At 38.8% G+C, this 13889-nt stretch overlaps 1 pseudogene; it reads left to right on the top strand.

Moving 5' to 3' along the window:
• LOC124776168 overlaps positions 1–13889 on the top strand; it is a 52115-nt pseudogene that overhangs the window by 14160 nt on the left and 24066 nt on the right.

Below are 13889 nucleotides of genomic sequence, written 5' to 3'. Positions count from 1 at the left end.
CTTTCCGTGATGCACAACTGCTCTCTTATGGCATCTACCACTGGAGTTGCTGAGCATATCTGTAATGATGTCACAGCGACTAAATGATCCTGTGACAAAACACTCCGCACTTCATTGGATCTTCTTTCTCTCTTCTGTCAGTCCTACTGGGTAAGGACACAGAGGTAATTTACATTCACTTAAGATTCTTCCTGTGAATCTTAGTCTGGCATCTGCTTTTCTATTGCTGTTTTATGTGGTCATTCCTCTTTAAGGTTGCTCTGGACAGTTACTTCTAGATATTTTATGGTAGATTCTGTTTCCAGCAATTTGTCATTAATAGTGTAGTTGTACAGTATTGACAGTATTGGATTTCTTTTCTTGTGTGTGTGTGTGTGTGTGTGTGTGTGTGTGTGTGTGTGTGTGTGTGTGATATGTTACATTTATTTATGTGCAGGGTCAACTGCCAGAGCCTGCATCATTCACCAATCCTCTGCAGGTCATTGTGCAAATTGATACTGTCTTCTGTTGTTGCTACTTTCTGATGGACAAGTGTAGTACCTGTGAACAATATTAAGGAGCCTCTGACACTTTCTACTGGATCATTTATATACATTGTAAATGTAATGGTCCTATCGCATTTCCTTGGAGTATTCCAGAAATTACCTTTTCATTCTTGTCATCTTTTCTTTGTTGTTGTTATTACTTCCTTGATGAACATATTAAGGAAGTAAGGTGATAGAAGGCACCCGTCTCTCACTGCCCTTCTGGTTTTCCTTCTTTCATATCCGGTTCAGTACTCTGACTTTTGTATATACTCAAAATTAATCATCTGGCCTTCCACTTTGGACATTACTTTAAGGAATGACGATATAATGGTAATCTGTTTATTAAACAATATTTTAACGATACACTATGCTTTCTGATCATATAGTGGCTTGATGATGGAATTTGATACTGAAATTAGTAATCATTAGACAAAATAAAAGTGAAGCTATAATAAAAGAAAGTAATATTTTGGATCATGTCAGTTGTTGTTCCAAACAACAGCACGTCAGGAATAGGTTCAAATGGCTCTGAGCACTATGCGACTTAACTTCTGAGGTCATCAGTCGCCTAGAACTTAGAACTAATTAAACCTAACTAACCTAAGGACATCACACACATCCATGCCCGAGGCAGGATTCGAACCTGTGAACGTAGCGGTCATTCGGTTCCAGACTGTAGCGCCTAGAACCGCACGGCCACTCCGGCTGTCCAGGAATAGGTACTAAATTATTTGTCCGCTGATGACCTCACAGCTTAGAACACTAAAACACAAATGTTAATTGTTTGTTATGTGCCCTGGTAGAGTTTACAACTGTTTACAGTTCACGATTGGCTGTTGGAGATTGGGCGTTAATCACATAGTGTATTTAGTGCACAGTGCAGAAAAAGGCAGTGTCCAGAAAAGTAAACAAGTGTAAAGGCAATAGTTTCATGACATGATGTTGTGTCACCATACTTGGAAGACAATTATAGCCAAAGACAGAAATTTAAAAGAAACTGGCTCATTTGAGCTGCGGAGACCTAGTCGAGGATTCTCAGTAGATAATTGTTAGCACAGTAGAATTTACAAAGAGACAATGTCAGTTCGTGTGAGGGAATGCTGATTGGTAAGTACCTATCACCTTTCTCATAAAACTCACAATTTGAAGAATACACATCAAGGAAAAGGTAGAAGTCCAAGAGTGTCAAATATAGACAATAATATGGATCATCCAACAGTTTTGCAAAATCCCCAGTTGTACTTACTTTACTTACTTACTTACTTACTTACTAACTTACTCAGATTTGCTGTGTACCATACAAGGAACTGGTTTCCACTAGTTCACTCGATCAGCTGCCACGTTCTCACCTTCCTCCAAGTTTGTGTCCATGCATTGAAGATTCATTGCAAAAGTTCCAAGTGTTAAAAGGTCTTCCTGTACATCTGTATCTGTCCATTGATTTCCACAACAGTGTTGATTTTGGGATTCTTCCACCTTACATGTGTAGAACATAACCTGCAATCTTCAGTCTTCTTTCAACAATAATTTTGTGCAGGCTGTCTAGACGTCGTATTCTCAGCACTTCATCGTTTGTAACTTGGTTGGGTTAACATCTTCAGAATTCATCTCTAGCATTGTTGGTGAAAAATATGGAGACTGTGTGCTGATTTTACTGACATTTCCCAAGTCTCACACATATAAACGATAAAGGAGTACAGGCAAAGATTTGTTGACATATTACAGACCTAATTGCCATATGGACTGATTTTCCAGTTCTGCTGGTGATTTCTGCATCTGTGACCTCATTATTACATATAAAGCTATCGAGATATGGAAATCTGTCAACATCTTGTAGTATCTTCTATTGCACTGTAATCGGGGAAGAGACGAGTAATTTCCACTTACTTTGCACATTCTGTTTGCCTTATCTCTATTAATTTTCAGCCCTACACAATAGGGCATTTAATGAGAAAGCAGATAAAAATTAACTTGATGCCTTCCAAGGAGACGGTCTCTACTAAGTCTCTACTCCTTCAAGTCTGACTATGTAAGTGTAGACCAGACATGGTTTAAATTCAGAGAAATAGTATCAACATCAATTAAGAGATATATACCAAATAAATTGGAAGGATACCAAATAAATTAAAAGGCTGGTGCACAAAATATGTCAAAACTCAGCTGCAGAAGCAATGAAAAAAAGCATGTCAAAGTTTAAAAGAATGCAAAATCTCCAAGATTAGCGATGTTTTACTGAAGCTCGAAACTTAGGGTGGGTTTCAGTGCAAGATGTGTTTAATAGTTCCCATAGTGAAACTTCGTTTTGAAATCTGGAAGAAAATCCAAAGAGGCTCTGGTTGCATGTGTAGTACACCAATGGCAAGACACAACCAATACCTTCACTGCGCAATAGCTGTGGTAATGTTACTGATGACAGTGCTACTAAAGCAGGGTTACTAAACACGGATTTCTGAAATTTCTTCACCAAAGACAACAAAGTAAATATTGCAGTATTCAAATCAAGAACAACTGCAACTGTGAGTAACTTAGTAGTAGCTCTCCTCAGTGTCATAAAGCAGTTATGTTTCTTTCAGAGAATGCTGATACAATAGCTGCATTAGAAATCATATATAGCCACTCATTTGATAAAGATCCATACCTAGAGACTGAAAAGTTGCTCAGGTCACACCAATGCTCAAGAAAGAAAAGAGGAGTAATCTACTAAATAACAGACTCATATCACTAATGTTGATTTGCATTAGGATTTTGGAACATATATTGTGTTTGAATATTATGAATTATCTCAAAGATAATGATTCATTGATAAATAGCCAAGATAGATTCAGAAATATCGACCTTTTAAAACACAGCTAGCTCTTTAGTCACACAAAGTAATAAGTGCTGTCGACTGAGGGTCCCAAATTGATTCCATATTTGTAGATTTCCAGAAGACTTTTTGAAACAGTTCCTCACAAGCATTTTCTAATCATATTGTGTGCCTAGGGAGTATTGTCTCAGTTGTGCAACTGGATGTGTGGTTTCCTGTCAGAAAAATTGATGGAAAATCGTCAAGTAAAACAGAAGTGATATCTGACATTCCTCAAGGAAGTGTTACAGACCACCTGCTGTTGCCGATCTACATTAACAATTTAAGAGAGAATCTGAGCAGTCCTCTTAGATGATGCTATCATTTACAGTCTTGCAAATCATTTACTGTCTTGTAAAGTGATCAGATGATCAAAATGAACTGCAAAATGATTTAGGCTACCTATCCATATGATGCAAAAAGTGGTAACTGACCTTAAATAATAAAAATTGTTATGTCATCCGCTTGAGTAGTAAAAGGCATCTACTAAATTTTGGTTACATGATAATTCACGCAGATCTAAAGGCTGTGAAGTCTACTGAATACTTAGGAATTACATTTACAAATAACTTAAATTGGAATGCTCACATAGATAATGCGGTGGGAAAGCAAACAAAAGACTGTGATTTAATAGTAAAACATTTAGAAGATTAGGATTACTAAAGAGACTATCTACAACTATACTTGTCTGTCCTCTTTTGGAGTATTCTGCATGGTGTGGGATCCTTACCAGATAGGACTGACAGAGGACATTATTCAAAAGTTCAAAGAAGGGCAGCTCATTTTGTTTTATTGGGAAACAGGAAAGTGCATGCCACAGATATCGCATGTGTATTGGGGTGGCAGTCATTAAAGCAAAAGCATTTTGCTGGAGCAGGTTCTTAAAATTTCAATCATCAACTTTCTCCTCCGAATGTGAAAATATTTTGTTAGAGCCCTCCTACATAGGGGGAAATGATCATTGTAATAAAATAAGAGGAATCAGAGCTTGTACGGAAATATTGAAGTGTTTGGTTTTCCTCAAATGCTGTAGGGGGGTGGAATGGTAGATAAATAGGTTGAGGGTGGTTCTCTGAACCCTCTGCCAGCATTTAATTGTGAATTACAGACTAGTCATGCAGATATAGATAGTGTATATAGGCTTTCAATATTGTGCACTGATTCTCTAATTTTATACATTGGTCAAATACTTTCGTGGCGCTTTGGAGTGACCCCTTTAAAATAACACTTTACCAGTCTTCTTAATATGTATTTTGGTAACCAGGTTGATAAGAAGTTACAACAATACTCTCTTATTACTCCCCAGTTTTGGGTTATATTAATGAACAAGATCGCCGCAGTGTTCCATAACAATTACGGGCTGAAGTTCGCTGCTGATGGAACCAATATGATTTTCTGTGTTTCTGAGCATACAGGTTGTGTACGCTGTTTGGAGTCTGGTGTATGCTGAATCAAATGTTTTTATTGTTGTGATCTTCCATCTGAAGATTGGTTTCATGGAGTTGCCCATGCTAGCTTATCCTGTGTGAACCTCTTCACCTCTGCGTAACTACTGCAGTGTACAATAACTTGAACTTGCTTACTGCAGTCAGTTTTTGGTCACCTACAGTTGTTACCCCCATTATATTCACAGATGACCACATATTGTGGAAATTGCATATTGTAATGTAGGATGCAATAATAACGTACGGAAAGTTTCTGTTGAAAATTACGAATTGTTTAGGAATAAAGGAGATGGCTCACCAAAAGGCAGAAGCACTGTCTCATCGATAGGCACAAGAACAAAAGGTATGTAGAATGAGATTTTCACCGTGCAGTGGAGTGTGCACTGATATGAAACTTCCTGGCAGATTAAAACTGTGTGCCGGACCAAGAGTCAAACTTGGGACCTTTGCCTTTTGTGGGCAAGTGCTCTACCATCTGGGCTATCCATGCACGACTCACGACCCATCCTCACAGCTTTACTTCCACCAGTACCTCGCCTTCTACCTTCCAAACTAAAAGCTTCCAGAATGCACTTTCTTTTTCTAGCTGTAGGGAAAACATGCGCGCGCGCACACACACACACACACACACACACACACACACACACACACACACACACTCACATGCGCATGCATGTCTCCTTATGCTGTGGTCGCTCAACTGCCAGCTCTTTACTGGCCCACGGTGAGTGTTCTGGAGTGAGGTGGGGCTTTAGAGTAGGGTAGGATGGGGTGGGTTGAGGCAATGTGAGAGATGGAGAGAGATGGGAGGGGTTTGGAGGGAAGCATTTAGTGGCTCGTGGGAGAGTGGGGAGCCATCTGTGGGCTAGCTAGGGGTGCAGGTAGAGGGGTCAGGCAACAGACAGCTGGGCACTCATAGACTAGGGTGTGACGTGAGATAACAGCACACAACTAGCTGATTTGGGTGGGGGCGAGAGGGGGGGGGGGGAGCGGCGTGTGTGTGTGTGGGGGGGGGGGGGGGGGCAGGGGGGCTGGAGTTAACTTGGATTTAGGCCAGGAAGCAAAGGATGTGCTGTAAGTATGGCTACAAAAGTTGTGATGTATCGTGCTACTAGTACATGTCAGTGTGAGTGCACCGAGAGTGGTGTTGCCGTACATGCATCTTTAAATTGGTCACCGACTGATCATTGCAGGCTGGCTGCTGGATTCCGTCTCTGGGAGCCAAGTGTGCGGCGCGGTCCCTGCCGTGCCATCTGCTGATGACTCGCACATATATAAGTGTGGAACAGTGCTGACTGACTCTCTGTGTGATTCTAGTTTGTAATGTGCACATCAGTGTTCTGTGTCTTGTTGAGTCCTTAGAGGCATATTGTTTGGAGGTTATTATTAAAGCCATATTTGTGCGACTTGGATCACACTTCAGTATTTATTTATTTATTTAATTATTTATTTATTTATTTCTTGTTCCATAGATCCAGTTAGTGAGTCAATCACAAGGATATAGAACGTGTCAAATTGTACAGGTTTCAATTTAAACTTACAATAAATACAAGGGCAATTCAATGGCAAATTGTACATAGTTTAAGTAAGACATACTATAAATACAGTAACAGATACACTGTCAGCTAGACAACATAACAACCGTTTGACAGAAAAAGGAGTTTCAAATAAAGGTTAAAGATAAGAGCACAAAGTTAAATCAGATATTAGGCCTACAAGAGTAAATACATGTACAGCCAATCTGTTGTTGCAAAAAGTGTGCTAATGCCCAAATGCACAATAAAATCAATTGAACTACTTCTGGACACAATAAGTTTAGTGATGGTATACATTTTCTTTCAGGTATTCATCCACAGTATAATAAGATTTCTCTGTCAGGTAATCTTTGAGAACTAGTTTAAATTTTGATATGTAGTGGTAGAGCATTGAACAACTTAATGCTGGAGTAGTAAACTCCTTTTTGTACCAGAGTGAGACGTTTCATTTCTAAATGTAGATTGTTTTTGTTTCTGGTGTTATAACCATGGAATTTACTGTCTTGGTAGATGGAATAATTTTTGCACACAAAGGTCAGCAAGGAAAAAATAAACTGTGAGGCAGTTGTTAGGATACCTATCTTCTGAAACAAGTGCCTGCAAGAGTGTCTTTGATGGACCCCACACATTATTCTGATTGCTTTTTTTTGGATGGTGAAAACTTTTTTTGCAAGTGGTTGGTTCCCCCAGAATATGATAGCATATGACATCAATGAGTGGAAGTTGCCAAAGTAGGCAACCTTAATAGAGTCAACTTCAGCCACTGAAGAAATTACCCGTAATGAAAATGTTGCCGAGCTAAGTTTTTTACATAGATGAAGAATGTGAACTGACCAATTACATTTACTGTCTATGTAAGCACCCAGGAATTTTGTGTCTTCAACTTTCTGTATTGGTTGATCTCTACATTTTATGTCAATTTCATCGGGATTACTATGTGATGTATGGAACCTCATATAATGAGTTTTATCTGCATTGAGTGAGAGACCATTTGAGGAGAACCAATTTAAGATGTCATTAAAAACAGTATTTGCAGTTTTTTCAAGATCATCATCAATCAAATCGTCAATTAGAATTGTGGTATCATCGGCAAACAGGGTAAATTTGCTGTTTGTCTCAGAACAAAGAGGAAGATCATTAATAAAGATGAGGAAAAGCAGTGGGCCCAAAACGGAGCCTTGAGGCACACCACACGTTATCGTGCCCCATTCAGACGAGGCAGGTTCTCCAGAAGAGCCATTTAGCATTACAGTCTGCTTCCAATCCTGTAGATATGATTGTAGCCACAAGCCAACAGTACCACCTAAACCATAGTATTCTGCCTTTTTCCAAAGAATTTGGTGGTTTACACAGTCAAAGGCTTTCATAAGATCGCAAAAAATACCCACTGGAGACATTTTTTTGTTAATGGCTTCCAGAACTTGGTTGCTGAAAGAGAATATTGCCTGTTCAGTACAAAGACCGGCACGAAAACCAAACTGATTTTTGCTTAAGATACTATGGTAGTTGAGATGGTCTACAATCCTCCTGTGCATGAGTTTTTCTAGAATTTTCGAGAAGGTAGTTAATAGGGATATTGGGCGATAGTTTGTAACAATGCTTTTATCCCCTTTTTTAAAGAGAGGAATCACTACAGCCAACTTAAGTCTGTCAGGGACAATCCCATCTTGTAGGGATGCATTGTATATGTTGCATAAGACGGGACTAACAAATTTATAACAGTGTTTCAGTATTTTACTAGAAATATTGTCCACACCAGCAGAATTTTTATTTTTTAATGATCTAATTACTCTTATGACTTCGCTTACAGTAACTGGAGATAAGGATAACTGTGGGATTCTGTTGCTAATAGCTTTCTGTAGGAGGGACAATGATTCTTCCATGGAACCATTACAGCCTGTCTTCTCTGCTACTCTCAAAAAGTGGTTATTAAATATTTCTGCAACCAACTCAGGTTTCTTAATGATACTGTCCCCTGTTTTAATCTCTACCTGAGACATGTTCCCTGTTGTCCTGCCAGTTTCCCTCTTTATTACATTCCATATAGTTTTAATTTTATTTTCTGAGCTTTCAATTTCTGATTTTATGCACATATTTTTAGATTTATTTATAACCTTCTTGAGAATGCTACAGTAAAGTTTGTAGTGTTGTCGTTTCTTTGGATCATTACAAGTCCTGAGAGAACTTTATAACATCCTCTTTGTTCTACAAGATGTTATCCCTGTAGTGATCCAAGACTTCTTGGCATTGTCTATATGACTATTTCTAACTACTTTTTTGGGAAAGATGGACTCAAATACAGACATGAATTCATTTAAAAATGAATTGTACTTTTTGTTTACATCTGTTTCCCTATAAACTCGGCTCCAGTCTATCTATTTTAGGCTATCATTGAATTTTTTAAGGCCCTGTTCATTTATTATCCTAAAAGATTTCCAAGAATGCTCGGAACTGTTGCACACACTGATGTAATTGAGCCTAAGCAATTGACCACCATGATCAGAAAGGCCAAGGATTGGATGTACAGTGATCTCATTCCATGTAGACTTATCTATAAATATATTCTCTATCAGACTTTTACTGTTAACAGTAACCCGAGTTGGGGAATCTACTATTGCCATCAGATTATAAGACTCCATTAAATGTACTAAATCAGCTTTACTATTGCTCTCATTTAGGAAATCAACATTAAAGTCACCAGAAATTATCAAGTTCTTGGACTTTGAGTACAGTATGGATAATGAAGAATCTAAGTGCTTAAGAAATACATTCAAATTCCCTGAGGGAGATCTATACAGTGCTAACACTACAGCCGTGAAGTCATTTACAGTAATCTCAACACCACATACTTCAATTTGTTGCTCTATACAATGGCTCTTTAAATCTAATGCATTGTAAGATATGTTGTTTTTTACATAAATTACCACTCCACATTCTTCCATGATGGTTCTTGAGTAATGCGCTGCCTGACACACAGTATTACTTGGTTAGTACATCACCACAAACATATGCACCGGGAATGTACATCCTTTGACAGTTTGCTACGTCTCTCTCTTCTAGGACTGACATGGTAGCTGCCCTGCATTTCTTAATGACTCTGACCTTGTCAACCACAAACCGAATCTTAGTACAGTCATGATTTCCCTGAAGAGATTACATGACAGCAGAGACTTGTAAAATTGTGTTACCCATTTCTCTAGCCAGTGAAGATTCATTCTATACCTTCAGATACAGTGTCATGTAGGAGTAGAACAGCAAGAAATACGGAGCTCCTCTAACAGTAATGACAGTTTATCACCTCCCAACACTACATGTGCCAATGTTTCAGTGCATTTTTGAATATGTTTGTTAACAGATTCATCAACACAACAAAAATTTACGATCTCAGTAGCATCTTATTTCTTAACTCATACTTTACTATTCATCAGAATCTTCATTGCTGCTCTTTGATTCGTCAGAGCTCCCTGCTGTACTTTGTTTTATTTCATAGTTAGAATTAGTTGAAATACCACCTACCGTATTTACTCAAATCTAAGCCGCACTCAAACCTGAAAAATGAGACTCGAAATAAAGGAAGGAAAAAAAAAATTCCTGAATCTAAGCTGTACCTGAAATTTGAGACTCGAAGTTCAAGGGGAGAGAAAAGTTTCAGGCCGCACCTCCAAATCGAAACAAAGTCGGTCCATTGTAATATGAGACACAACTTAGGTCGAATGATTGACGATACAGCTACAGTAGTTTGGTTCGAGTCGTAAGCTTAGCAGTTAAGCTTTACCAGGTAGCCTTTGCTATGCGTCAGGCGCTCCGTCCGTATTTATACTGGTACCCTTCCTTTTTCACATGCATCGTCTGGTTTGAATCGATTGCTTATTTTGCTTTGATCTGATAAGTGCCGTTTTCCTTGTTATAGGCGTTTATGTCACTCTAAGCTGAAAATGCATTACTGTACTGTGTCATGCATTGTTTGTCGCATTCTGATAGTGCGTGTTTGCGGACTGTCATCGCTCGCGGCATGGCTTGCTTTTGTGCACGCTACCGCCGCCTACAATTAAAAAAAAAAAAAAAAAAAAAAGAGAGAGAGAGAGAGAAATCATCTCATTAGCAGAACAATGGCAAGAGACTACTATTTCTTGTTACTTACACTGCTGCTTTCTTTGATAATGATCAACAAGAACCAAATAATAGACTGCATATGATAGAACATGTTCTGAACGAGAGTTAGGCGAAAATTTTTCTCCATTTGAAAATCTTTGCGGCCGCTTCTTTAGTACATCAAATTCTGCACAGAAATTAGAGTCATCTTAGATTTAAAAATCTAGTCAGTTGCCGTGCTTCATTTCTGACGGTATCACTATTAGGCATAAGAATAATACGAATATAAACATGACATGATACGTATATTCTTCCGCGTTTGCTGTTGTCTCACTCTAGTTTCGTAGTTTATTAGGCAGACAGGATTTAAATAAGATAGCAGCAAACACGAAAGAATACGTGGCAAAATGTTTATATTCGTATTACTCTTATGATGAAGAGAATACTGCATGTGATTCACATTTCATCAGGTTCCTATTAGCAACCATCTCTTCTCACAGGTAGGAAAAAATTCAGAATGTAGAGTTGGCCATATTGACAAAAATCCCAAACAGTCTTGCCAGTCGGATTTTCGTAATACATTGAAGTTCTGCTACATTCGAAGATGAACAATACGGAATTTGTATTTACTTCGTTGGATAATGTATGAAAATTGTCTTCCACCTTTTTTTTTTATTTATTTACTGACGCAGAGGTTTTGGCGCCAGTATTTATCTTTGTGCCTACGAAGCATGCCTGTGTAGCGCTACAGAAGTTAGTTGTGGCAGCACCTACCGACATTTTTCAGAACTTCCACTTGCTTTGCACTCGAATCTAAGCCGCAGGTGGTTTTTTGGATTACAAAAACCGGAAAAAAAGTGCGGCTTAGATTTGAGTAAATACGGTACATCCTCTCCTTTGGATTCAACTTCTTAAGTATTATCTTTCAAGTCAACACCTGCTAATCTGTGAGACCGAAATGATGAGCCATACTACTCTATTTCACTGTGCCTGTTTGTTTCATTTGTATAACATTTTATTCCATCATAGATGCTGCACTTACAGTTTCATATATGCATTGCAGCAGCAGACACAATAAAAGTAGCAATCAGCAGTGCTTAGTTTGTTGAATGGGTAAAAAATATGCCATTGTCCCAGTTCCACATATCCCCAAAATTTGATTCTGCCAAATTCTGTACTCTCTGAAATCGAATGTTTAATCCAAAGATGAAAGTGAACAAGTTTGATGCAGTATTGCTAATATTGTTTATTACTCATCTTGCTGAATGAAATGCATACCATGTCCTTTCTGAAAGGTTTACAGAATTAATGCACATACCAGTTTTCTAAAAACTTACATTGAGATTGTGCTCTCCTCCCTCTTGTACAAATTAGTAGAGCCCTTTGGATTACTCCACAATATGCCTCTTGGCAAGGTGGTAACGACAGTATTATCAAATGATAGATTGGCACTCACTGTATAGTGTAGATGTTGTGTTGCAGGCAGGGGAAAAAAAAAAATACACCACCTATTAAACACGTAAGCTTTTGGTGCAACCCCCCCCCCTTCCCACACACACACACACACACACACACACACACACACACACACACACACACATGCGCGCAAATGCAGATCACACATACATGACCACTGTCTCTGGCTGCTAGGGCCAGACTGGGAGCAACTACGCATCATGGGAGAAACAACGGTCGTGTGTGTGTGTGTGTGTGTGTGTGTGTGTGTGTGTGTGTGTGTGTGTGTGTGTGTGTGTTTTGTCCACTTTGGAAGAAGACTTTCTGATCGAAAGCTTATGTGTTTAGTAGTCTTTTTTGTTGTGCTTGTCTGTGACCTAACATCTCCTGTATACAATGAATAGCAATGTATCTTTTTTATAATATGGTCATTATTCCAGCCTAGATTTTCTATTGTTTGTTTCCTTTTAAGACCTTATAAAGACAGTTACTGACAATTTCTTTTTTCTTATTGGAGAAAAGTAAAACCATATGGGGGCCAGACGTAGATTGTAAATGAATATGGAATAGAGTATTTTTATTTTCCCTGTATGCAGTGTCAATAACGTCACCTCACACACTTAATTTCTGGCAGCACCTCCTTCTCAACACATGACTGTCCCCCACCACCTCACCATAGTCTTCAAGTTATATCCTATAGCACTTCTGGGTGGACAAATAGATGAAGGATGTAGTTTAAAACAGTATAACTAAACTTAAAAGTCAAACTGCCCTTTTATAGAGACTGCCATCATTATTTAAACATAATAAACAACATCAACACAGTCAAAAGAATTTTTTTTTCAAAAGAGCAGAAAATTGTAGTGAAATTCATGAAAGGATTGTTTTAAATTGTTATATCTTAAATCAATAAGTATGTCAGCATTTCCCAGGATTTTCTGGCTTAATTAAGACTAGGTCATGCCACCACAGTGGTCAGACAGTGGACTTGCCTTCGAGAGGACAACGGACCCGAGTCCCATCGGGCCATCAAAATTTGGGTTTTCCTTGATTTCCCTAAATGATTTAAGACAAATGCTGGGATGGTTCCTTTGAAAAAGATGACATTCGGCTGAGGAAGCTAATTTCTGTGGCACGTCTGATGACACAGTGCTGGTGGAAGCACGAGTATTTCAGAGCACACCATTCATTGCACATTCTTAAACATAGGGCTCTGCTGCAGACAATCCCCGTATGTTCCCATGTTGACAACACTGCTGAATTACAATTTCTGTGGCTCAGGAGCATTGAGATTGGGCAGTGAATCAATAGAAATGTGTCATCTGGTTGAATCATTCGTGTTTCGCATTACACCTGCTTGATGGTTTTGTGCACATACACCGTCAACAGAGTGAATTGGTGCTTGAAAGGTGCACTTTGCTACAGACTTAGGCCAGTGGGAGCAATATTATGCTATGGAGGACATTCACCTGGTCTTCTGTGGGTCCTGTGGTAGTAACTGAAGGCTCCATAACAGCTTTGTTCTGTGTGAACATTATTGTGCACTGTCCACACACTGTCTCTAATGAAGGTGACATGTTTCAACAATATGACTTTCAGTGTCACGAGGCCAGAATCAAATTCACCCCTTCTGAATGTGATGGAATACATCTGTGATGCTATCAGATAACAGTTCTGCACCCAGAAACCACTGATCTCCAATTTATGGGAATTACATGACCTGTGCTTAGACATGCGGTGCTGCATAATGCTGGGAACATACCTCACATAATGCTGGGAACATACCTGAAATTTGTTGAACTTGTCCCACACAAAATCACTGCTGTATTGTGTTCCAACAGTGGACAAACACATTATCAAACAGGAGGTCATAGTGTTTTGTCTCATCAGTTTATATATTCAATGCTTGAATGAAAGGTGTGCTCTTTTCCTTTTTTCTGCCATTGCATGTATGTGTAAAGCAGGATGTTCTACCATTTGGGCTTGTTTA

Source organism: Schistocerca piceifrons, chromosome 2, assembly GCF_021461385.2.
Source record: "Schistocerca piceifrons isolate TAMUIC-IGC-003096 chromosome 2, iqSchPice1.1, whole genome shotgun sequence".
NCBI lineage: Eukaryota > Metazoa > Arthropoda > Insecta > Orthoptera > Acrididae > Schistocerca > Schistocerca piceifrons.
This window is presented reverse-complemented; position numbering and strand designations above follow the sequence as displayed.